General features: G+C 34.2%; 1 long non-coding RNA gene across 4 annotated transcripts in view; it reads left to right on the top strand.

Annotated features, from left to right (window-relative positions):
• The window catches only part of LOC117109410, a 33,666-nt gene that overhangs the window by 14,569 nt on the left and 7,323 nt on the right, over window positions 1–11,774 (top strand). For 2 of the 4 annotated variants that reach the window (XR_004445541.1, XR_004445525.1), the window contains exons 4-5: window positions 2,006–2,097; window positions 3,037–3,162. This is a non-coding gene — a long non-coding RNA (uncharacterized LOC117109410). Of the gene's footprint in view, window positions 1–2,005; window positions 2,098–3,036; window positions 3,163–3,905; window positions 4,056–11,774 lie in introns of those variants that run through there. The other 2 variants (XR_004445534.1, XR_004445527.1) reach the window with 2 other exon arrangements.

Raw genomic sequence — 11,774 nt, 5'->3', positions numbered from 1 at the left:
CAATACATAAAGGTTAGTTTAGTACAATAAAATAGATTTCCCAAATGTTGACATTCGAGCATGTTTTGGCTGTAATCTCCAAAACAGGATTTGTGACGAGTGACTTATTTGGCTTGTCCTTGCCACATATGTCTACACTCAGCTATTGAAGGCTCACCACATTGTATAGATGTATTAAAAGTAATTCCCAATCAGTTCCGAAAAAAGTGAAGTTAGTTACATAAAACTCTGTACAGCTTTACTGTAATTGCACTAATTTAGATATTCATCATATAACTATTGTTTATGCCTACAGTAATACAGTAAACCTATTTTTTAAATGGTCCTAGAGATATTTAGGTGTGAGACCTGGCCTCCATGCACACCCGACTTTGGATCGTCACCAACAATTCAAATTTATTTTCCTCGTAACTTGATTAAACTTTCACAAAAGTTTCCTTCAGATCATTTTATTAGTTTTTTTAAATATCTGGTCTGGGATGTTTTCGTTTGAATGGTTCTCATATCCATACCCTTTTTTCATTGAAACATGACAAATTATTGTGGAAAGGGAAATTTTGATCCATTGATTATCCTAGAGATATTTAGGTGGGACCTTATGGTTTTAAATAACCCTCAAATTCACACCTGAATTTCGATCGTCATCAACACTTAATAATGTCTTACTTGTTTGGTTAAACTTTCACTAAACTTCATTCATATAGTTGATTAGTTTTTGAAATATCTTGTCTAGAACGTTTGCTCTAAAATCATTTAATTGGTCCTCACATCCACACCCTACTCCGGACCGTCATTTTTTCATTGGGTTATGCCTAATACTCCCTGTTATTTTTAATTATGTCTTTGCAGCCGTTTCTTGAGATAAACAACACAAACAAACACACAAAGTCAATAAGACACCTCAAAAGTCGGGAAATCTCATTTCCCACCATCTAGGAATACAAATTTTCCAGGGGGAGAACCCCCACACCCTCTTTCTTTTTGAGATTTATCAATACTTTGAAAAATATACGTAGGCAACTCAATTTTTTTTTATGTATACACTTACTGTAATAAGAATGAGAAAAATTAACCTGACCATTTTCAAGAGGGGAAAACCTTGAATTTTGAAGGACAAATTATAGTCACTTCAGAAGTCTTGAAAGCTCATTTCCCGCCATTTAGAAATCAACACTTTACCAGGGAGAACCTGAATCCCCCTTTCACGTTGGTGTTCATTGATTCATGGAATCGTTTTCAAGAGTGGGGAACCTTGAATTTTGGAGTACTTAAAAGCCATTAAAGGACACCTTAAAAGTCAGAAAAGGTCATTTCCCGCCATCTTGGAGTCAAAATTTTCCAGGGCGAAACATCCAGATCAACCTTTCTCTTGGGGGTTTATCGATTCATGGAAAAAAGAATACATATGCAACTACTCAATTCTTTTATGTATGTATACACACATAACAGACCTTTTTAATGTAATAAAAATGAGAACAATAAGCAATCGTTTTCAAGAGGGGGGAAAACCTTGAATTTTTAAGAACTTGTCATTACGATACACCCAGCTCAAAAGTCGGGAAAGCTCATTTCCCAGCCTCCAGGAATCAAAATTTGAGGATCCTCGGACTGCCTTCTTTTTGGGGGTTTTGGGGAAAATTCTGACCCCTGTCCCCCTACATTTGAAGCCAGATCCCCCTGATTCATATTCCCATCCATTTTACTAGTTATGTCCCCCTCCCACTTTGAAAACGTTCCACCAGCTCTGCATTCTCTTTGTTGTGAACTATCTTTGTTGTGTACTGCAAGCATTAATTATAAAATGCATATTTATATCATTTTAATTCTGCATGTAATATTTAATTATGTTATTAATAGTACATAAAATTAAAATTTAATTATTTGACCAAATTTATATATTTTTTTCTAGAATTATAATTAAATTAACAATTAAACATTTTGATATTTATGGTGCATTTGTATTTTCTCATCCTAAATCTAATTAATGCAATTTATTTTACTATAGAAATTCTGAAGAAAATTTAGACATTGCACCTCTGCAACAAGTGGACCAGCCCTGCTTGGCTGAATGGCGAATTTTGCTTCCTTTACTGAATGGTGAGTGTGCTAGAAAAACTTTGTGAATTTTCTTATAAATTTCATGTCCATTTTAAATTGCATGTTCATTGCAAATTGCTAATAGTGGGATAAATAAATGCTAACACTGAATTCAGATTTGATACTTGTTCCTGAAATTATTTGATTTACATGTAATAATAAATAACTTTAAATTGTAACAATTTGCATAAATGTTTCAATTAAAAGTAACTTTAAATATTTTCCCTTTCCACTAGACTTATAAAAAATTTGCGTAAATGTTTCAATTAAAAATAAATTTAAATATTTTCCCTTTCCACTGGGCTTGTAAATTGTAAAAATTTGCGTAAATGTTTCAATTGAAAATAACTTCATATATTTTCCACTGGACCCGTAAATTGTTGTAAAAATTTGCGTAAATGTTTCAATTAAAAATAACTTTAAATATTTCCCCTTTCCACTGGACTTTTAAATTATTGTATAAATTTGCGTAAATGTTTCCATTAAAAATAACTTTGAATATTTTCCCCTTTCCACTGGACTTACAAATTGTTGTATAAATTTGCGTAAATGTTTCCATTAAAAATAACTTTGTTGTATAAATTTGCGTAAATGTTTCCATTAAAAATAACTTTGAATATTTTCCCTTTCCACTAGACTTATAAATTGTTGTATAAATTTGCGTAAATGTTTCCATTAAAAATAACTTTGAATATTTTCCCCTTTCCACTGGACTTATAAATTGTTGTATAAATTTGCGTAAATATTTCCATTAAAAATAACTTTGAATATTTTCCCCTTTCCACTGGACTTGAACTGTAAATTTTGTAAAAATGTTTCAATTAAAAATAACTTTGAATAGTTTCCCCTTTCCACTAGACTTGTATATTGTTGTATTAATTTGCATAAATGTTTTTCCTTTCCACTCTAGCTTATTGCTTTAATTTCTTACTCTTTCAGAATGTGGCAACTGATTCGGTAATTCAAGCATTCAATTCTGGTTATATATTTGAAATAAATATTCATTGTATTTATTTAGTATTGTACAATATTTTGAAATAAATAAATATTAATTGTATTCAGTTTAGAATTGAATAAATAAATATTAATTGTATTCAGTATAGTATTGAATTGTTTATTTCTTCTATAGTATTGAATGAGCAGGATGGTAAAAAAAAAAAAGCGCCCTCGAATAGAAAAGGCCCATAATATGACTAAGTTATTTGGCCACAATAATCTGTCCGGTTCTGATAAAAATAGTGAAGAAAATCGCCCTAAATAGCCATTTTAATTTAAAGTTTTTTAGGGCCTCTTAACTGTCAATGGCAGTAAGCGCCCTCTAACATCCAAGTTTTTCAGAATGGCATAAAAACTGGCTATTAGAGGGCACTACCACCTTATTAATAAAATTAATGACCAATAAGAGACCACCGAAAAACGTTGAACTAAAATGGCTATAGAGGGCGGTTTTCAGCACCACACAGGACCCCTTTAAATAATTTTATAGACCCTGGAAATTTTAGCTTTCTATTGGAGGGTGCCCTTCAGCACCACTTTTGATAGAAATTGAGGAACATGGGAAAAATTAGCTTTTTCTATTGGAGGGCGCTTTTTTCATCTTACCTGCATCCATCAGTCTTCAAACTTGAAACGGCAAAGAAACATCAAAACACTATTGGTTTTTTTTATTATATTCATAACCAAAATCGCGTAATGAAAATTATTAGGCATCAACAATTCATTATATGGAAAGTTAAAATGCAAGTTATGGTATTTTTCTGGTTCTCTTAGTAATTAATTAGTTCATATCTTCTGTACAATATAATAAGTTTTTCAGAATGAAGCAATTGTTGTCTTGATCCTGCAACAACTTACCTGCATCCACCAGTCTTCAGACTTGAACAACAAAGAAAAGTCAACACACTACTTATATTTTTTATTATCTTCATAACCAAAATCACATAATGTAAATTATTAGGCATCAACAATTCATTATATAGAAAGTTAAAATACTCTGCTAATAATCGTAGTAGTTTTCTGGTTCTCTGGTCTGATTGTAATTAGCCAGTTTATATCTTCTGTACAATATACTCAGTTTTTTTCAGAATTAAGCAATTGTTGTCTTGATGCTGCAACAAATTATACAGTACAACTGCTTTCACCAGGATTACGGCATCACAATATTCAACAAGATGTTAGCAAAACTTCTGTATTGTAGTTAAACTAACTAAATTAAATTACCTATATTAGACAAAATTAATTATAATAGGTTTTTCTTCCTTGTCTTCCTCTGGAGCAGTACTTCTCCTGTCTTGCAACTGTGTTGCTGCATCCACCAAAAATAGATGCTAAAAAAAAAATTAGACAGACACGAATTTAACAAAATTAAAGGTAATAATAAAGTTAATAATTTCATAAAGCTTCAGTATATTTCACTTAATACTTACAGTATTATTAATTCTATGATGTATATCAAAAGTTACTTATCTTGCAGAGAGTTGTCTGTCGTCTGTAAAAAAAAAAAAAAAAAAAAAAAAAAAAAAAATACAGATATTGTTTTTGTATTCTCAGAGACTTTCACAAATACTGATTTAAGAAAGTGCAAGCTCATTGTTGTAGTGGTTAAGCACCAGGCTAGTTATCTGGTGTGTAAATCCCATTTCCATGTACCACTGAGTACTCTAATGCCATTCAATGCTGTTTTTTTTATGTTAGGAATGTTTTAGTTCATCACACTGAATGCTCAGCATGTTCCATAATACTTGCAAATAAAGTCATTTGGGTAGGAATTGAACAACTGAGCTTACGCTATAGTGGCTTTGTGTTGAATCAGATTTAAGCAAAAGAAATCTTCCAAGAGTCCAATTTTCAAGTAGCAGCAAGTAGGCCTACTGTGATGCTTTTCAATTGTTTTATTTTTTTCTAGACACCATCAAATATAATTCTCACAAACAGTATTGTATTGCTTCATCAGTATGCACCCTTGTCAAACAGGCATGATTCCATATGCTTTGACACTTTAACATTGACTGGATGCTCCTCCACCTTCCTTTACCAGGATTATCGCACTATTCAGCAAATGTTCTAACAAAACTTCAGTACACTTTTCACTACTTGCCACATGGGTCATGTTCTGTTGCTTCATCCGCCAAAAAAAAGAAAAAAAAAACAAGAAACAGTAAGGTTGAGACATAATTTTAAGGAACGAAGAAATTATATCATCAGTCGGAAGATTCAATGGACTTTCTTTATTTTTGTTTTTTGTTTTATGGGGTAGAAATAGGGAAGGTCCACCACTACAGTTAAGCATGATCTCAGACCTCCATGGCCGTTTTACGTAGGACATGGCTGGCGCAACTGGGGGACTGGAGCCCCCACTTTTTGGCAGAAAATATATAGTGTCTATGGAAATTTTTGTATGATCAGAAAAAAATGCAAGAAAAGAAAGAGGAAAGAAGGAGATTGAGCGGAAAGAGAGTGTTCATCCAGTCCCCAACTGAGTTACATTTTGTCGCAATTCACATTGGCAGATCTGGGGTGTCAGGGGTCTTGAGTCTAAAAATTAAAAATCCCTTTCAGGACCCGTGAGGTGAGTGAGTCAGGAAAGCTCATCTCCCGCCATCTAGAAATAAAAATGTGGTAAAGACAAGCCAAACCAGTCACTTGTCGGAAAAATCAATTTTTAGTTATTAATACAGTGTTTAACAGTACAATGAGAGCTATAAAATGGTAAAAAAATCATTTAAATCCGACACTTTGTTATGAAGTTACACAAGTTTAAATATACAGCTGTTTAAAGAACAATATTTGAGAAATCAGCCTTCAAAATTTACGATTTTAGGCATTTCTTAGGCAGAAGCCATCACCAAATCGTTAAAAATTGTTTTAACATTGAAAATGAGGAAAATAACAGCATAGCATGATGTATAGATATATAAAGGTTAGTTTAGTGCTATAAAATAGATTTCCAAAATTTTGACATTCCAGCATGTTTTGGCCATTATCTCCTAAACAGGATTTGCGACGAGTGACTAGTTTGGCTTGTCTTTGCCACAAATAATAATATAACTATAAATATGGAAACAATACAATAAATACATTTTAAATACTACAGAAAATTCAATTTTGAAACATCATCAAATTTAAACTATTATTGTATTATGAAGTTCAGATATATAATGGTTCTTTATGAGTTCCTAACAGTACCATTATTAAAACACAGGTTTTCTTTTTCATCTTGCCAGTCAGTTGTCCAGGTAACACAAAACAAATTCCTTATTTACCACTACACCATGCCATCACTGTCACGGAGAACAGAAACTGGATGCGAGCCAACAGTACCTGTGGAAACTGGAATTTTCTTAGTAAATTTTACAAGCTGCGCTCATAATAGAAAGAAAATACCCACATGTAGACGTTACCTGACTACCCTCTTCATCTATGCAGCATCAGCAGTCATCTAATGATGCTACTTTCCTTTCAACCATGCAAGCACTTATGTCTGGTTTATATTTATCCACTTCTGGATCTTCGTTACTACCTTCTTCATGGAAAGTAGATTTCGGTTGACGTGTCTTGGAATAAGATAAGCCGGCATATTTGTCTGTACTGCCTGCAGTTTCTTGCAAAGTGTCCAACTCTGACTCCTATAACAATTATTTTTGGATTAGACAATGCTAAAAATTGACAATTTCTTTCCAATACCTAACACAAATGACAAGTTCCAGAAAAGGGTTTGCTTACCATTTGGGAGCAGTGGTGTAGAAAAGTATTTTTCATTGGTGGGGGGGGGGGGGATGATTGAAAATTCTTGGAATTAACATAAAATTACTGATGTCGTACACACCCTTCAGTGTGAAAATGTGGCTTGCTTTGCAAGCACATCTAACATCCAAGGAAAGAAGAGCTTAGATTGGTACCGTACCAGATAAAATAATTTGTTATCAACATTAATACATTATGCTAATTTTCATCTTTGTAAGCGCATAAGACATTTGTGTCTGCATCTAATTCTAATCCATCTAGTCAAAACATCTTTCAAATTACCGCAAATTAATGCCCACTTTCTCCAGCTTTAGGTCTTGCAAGATGTAGATGTCGAAACCCATCATGTCAACTGGAAATGCTTCAATAGAGCAGTTTAAGTAATCTGTAATCATTTGCTTCATCTGATAACCTAAAATAAACTTAAAATAGATTTTCCTGTTAATAAAGAACTTATTTACTGCCAAATCACGTGGCATACCTTTCATATCATTTTAAATAAGAATCCAGATCATTCTTACCTTTATTAAATGCTGGTAATTTAGGTCTACTTGCCTTAACTTTGGATTATCCAGTTTAGGGACAGGTAATATTCTGCCTGATTTAGGTTTGTTCTTTTCATCAGTGTTCTTGAATTGTATAATTTCCTGGACGAGTAGTCCCCAAAAATGTCACACAGCCTCTCAGGAGCTATCTGACAAAGGTCCGAACATACTTAAGAGAAAAAGTTCACAACACAATTAATTACCAAAAATGTTTACTGATATATTTCTGAGAAAGTGCACCCACCAGCCTAGTGGTGAGGAATCAAGTGGGGCCAATGAAGATAACACTATAATGGATGTCCATTTTTTTGCGACCAATGTTTTCTTTTTTTCTTTCTTTTTTTTTCTTTTTGCTTTCCAAAAGGAAGTGGACAGTAAATCCTCCCCCTGAATTCCATCATCATTAAAATATGTTTTCAATCATCTCATTAAACAAAGCCATAGCAGTTAACAAATAATAATAATTAAGCATCAATGCTACACTAGAACTTTATCAGTCGGCCCTTCCAAAACTTTCACGAAGTATTATGTAACCAAAATACAATAATAACTGTCTCTTATACACATCTAAAGAGAGTGTTTATCCAGTTCCCGATCATTTTTTCACAATTCACATTGGCGGATCTAGGGGTCAGGGGTCCTGACACCCCCCTCCCTTGGGCGGAAAAAAAGTTTAAAAATAAAAAGAAAAACCTAGTTTGTCAGGACCCGTGAGCTAAGAAAATTAGTCAGGAATGCTCATCACGCCATCTAGGAATTAAAATTTTTTCGGGGGAGGACCACCGACCCCTTTTATTTTTGGGGTTCATCGAGATTCATGGAAAAAAGAATACATAGGCCTATGTAACGTGCAAGCACTTATGTCTGGTTTATATGTATCCACTTCTGGATCTTCGTTACTACCTTCTTCATGGAAAGTAGATTTCGGTTGACGTGTCTTGGAATAAGATAAGCCGGCATATTTGTCTGTACTGCCTGCAGTTTCTGACAACGTGTCCAACTCTGACTCCTATAACAATTATTTTTGGATTAGACAATGCTAAAAATTGACAATTTCTTTCCAATACCTACTGTACTTGATAACACAATTAATAAGTTCCAGAAACAGGTTTGCTTAGCATTTGGGAGCAGTGGTGTAGAAAAGTATTTTTCATTGGGGGGTGGGGGGATGATTGAAAATTCTTGGAATTGACATAAAATTACTGATGTCGTACACACCCTTCAGTGTGAAAATGTGGCTTGCTTTGCAAGCACATCAAACATCTAAGGAAAGAAGAGCTTAGATTGGTACCGTACCAGATAAAATAATTTTGTTAATCAACATTTATACATTATGCTAATTTTCATCTTTGTAAGCGCATAAGACATTGCAAATTATTTCTGTGACAGTCTTTTGAAGTGTGTAAAGCTCCATTTTATCCCATACATAGTCAAAATATTGGGGGGATGATACAATGGACCATCCCCCTTGTCAAATATTGATCCCCAGGATCTACGCCTGTGTTTGGGAAGGAATGGAGCTCTCACACACTAGGGTGTGGTTTTGTGGTTGCATTTGGTACAGGTTTTAAAACTGGATCCACAGGCTTCAATGTACTGCTTAGAAATTTCAGCCATAGCAGTTAAAAAAGACTTTTCTAAAGTAAAAGTGCCTACTCACGCCCAAATCCATCAGTAAACTGTTATCGTAGCAAAATGTCATCTTGTGTCTGCATCTAATTCTAATCCATCTAGTCAAAACATCTTTCAAATTACCGCAAATTAATGCCCACTTTCTCCAGCTTCAGGTCTTGCAAGATGTATATGTCGAAACCCATCATGTCAACTGGAAATGCTTCAATAGAGCAGTTTAAGTAATCTGTAATCATTTGCTTCATCTGTAGATTCATCTGTAGATAACCTAAAATAAACTTAAAAGAGATTTTCCTTTTAATAAAGAACTTATTTACTGCCAAATCACGTGGCATACCTTTCATATCGTTTTAAATAAGAAACCAGATCATTCTTACCTCTATTAAATGCTGGTAATTTTAAGGTCTACTTGCCTTAACTTTGGATTATCCAGTTTAGGGACAGGTAATATTCTGCCTGATTTAGGTTTGTTCTTTTCATCAGTGTTGTTGTATTGTATAATTTCCTGGACGAGTAGTCCCCAAAAATGTCACACAGCCTCTCAGGAGCTATCTGACAAAGATCCGAACATAATCATTTAGACTATATAAAAATATATAGTAGCAGACAGCAAATACATCTTAAGAATACCACAATAATTTTCAACCGTAATACCATATAGGCAAGGGCTAATGAATTTTATTATAAAACTCGGTACAAAACAGACATGTTTCAGCAAATCCTTCACCATCTTCAGTGTAAAGGGAGTGAACAACTGTGAAGCATTGTATTTTAAATAAATGGGAATTGAACCATAGTTATTTGAACAGACATCATGACATTGCATTTTTAAGGTAACGATTTGACTGTAAAGAAAAAAGAAGTTTTTTCTTTTAAAATTATAAATATGTTTTCTGTGAATTATCCTGTCCCTAGTGGTCTACGTTCTAACGTTGTGTATAAATTCATGTGCGCAGGCTGTAATGCCTGTTATATAGGCGAAACTAGCTGACACTTTGCAACGTGCACAACGAACACATGACCACGGACAGGAACTCGCACATTTTTAAACATCTTAATAGCTCATCCCAATGTTAAACCTCATGCAACGAGGATTGTTTCCGTGTATTGTGTTCCGCCTCAACATCCAACCAAAGAAAAATCAAGGCGGCGTTGCATACATGGGCGTCGATTGTTGGGGGACAGGGGACGCATCCCCCACTTTTCAAAGTAGGGGGGACATCATATCGATTGTCCCCCCACTTTTCACCAATCTTCTATAATTAAAACAACACTTTCAAAAGCGAATGGAAAGAATAACAATTACGCATGACTCATGAATTTTGTCTGTTCACTTTTCTAAGTGCGGTACATATTTTCCGAACTAAAACCGAGTAAAAACGCAATTGTTTATACATTTCGTAACCATCTCAGAAACCACCAGATTGGTTTTGTGGGTGCAACGGTTATCAGAGGTGAAATCTCGGAATGACGTCATAATAATCAGTGGCGGAGTGGGGCCGACCCGACCCTAAATTTTTCAAAATTATTCTTAAAAAATGGAAAAAACAAAGGAAAATTATAATTAGAATTTAGGTCTGAGAGTGCCATTTCCGGCTATCTAGAGGTGTCATAATCATAATGTTTTTTTCCTCAGCCCCAACCATGGTGGAGTTGAGGTGATCTACTTTCCCAACGTGCAAGTCCCTCCCTGTCCCCCCTCTAATTTGCTTTCCCGGAGCCACCACTAATAATAATATAAAGAAATCACCTTTATGTTTGTGAAATCAAGTGTGCTCCCTATCTCCCTAGTCCTGTTTGATCGTAAATTAGAAGGTATTATTTCCACTCAATAGTTTAGTCGCAATATTACTTACACAAAATTGAAATTCAAAAAGAGGTGAAAAGCAAAAACCTCTTGAAAAGACTAAATTAATGACTGTTTTAAGTTCATCTTATTTGTTTTTCATAGTTCGAATTTTGAATACGTTACAAGCTAATCAGTAGATAATAAATCATTATTTTTATGAATGTTAGTTTGCACGAAATATATAAGCGGGCATAATTATGACTAAAAGGATAATTTTAAAAACTTTTTATGAGTATTTCAGTGGCAAATTCAAACTGGCCCAGCTGCCCCATCATTCCTAATTCTTTTTTTTTTCTTTTTTTTTTTTAAATTTAAAATTTTAGAAAAGTTAAAATTATATTCAAATTTAGTCTGAGAGTGCCATTTCCGACCAACTAGAGGTGCCATAATCTGAGGTGGTAGTCCACACTCTCCATCTGTAAAAGTCCCTCTCTGGGCCCAGCTCTATTTCAATTTACTGGATCCGCCACTGGATATTAAACAAATTTCGTATGGAAATAAATGTTAATTGCATTGCTTAAAATCAATTGAAAGGCTATACGCGCCAGAGCTTCAGGGGGCTTCGCCACCTGGTCCCCAACTAAGGCTTGGTCTTACGGCCCAAGGTTTTTCAATTCTTCCCCCCCCCCCACTTTCAACCACGGATCGACGCCCTTGGTTGCAAACAAAATGGGAACGTCCTCTCTCAACAAGCAACTTTCACATGTTAATTTAACTTTTTGTCATTCTGATGTTCATCACTACGCTATCATCTTTATTCATGCCATTCTTTCTTCTTTACAGTCAAATCGTTACTTTCAAAATGCAATGTCATGATGTCTGTTCAAATAGCTATGGTTCAATTCCCATTTATTTAAAATACAATGCTTCACAGTTGTTCACTCCCTTTATATAGTAGATTGCATGTT

This window comes from Anneissia japonica, unplaced genomic scaffold (assembly GCF_011630105.1).
Source record: "Anneissia japonica isolate Jap-2015-1 unplaced genomic scaffold, ASM1163010v1 scaffold288020_len41576_cov111, whole genome shotgun sequence".
Classification (NCBI taxonomy): Eukaryota; Metazoa; Echinodermata; class Crinoidea; order Comatulida; family Comatulidae; genus Anneissia; species Anneissia japonica.
This window is presented reverse-complemented; position numbering and strand designations above follow the sequence as displayed.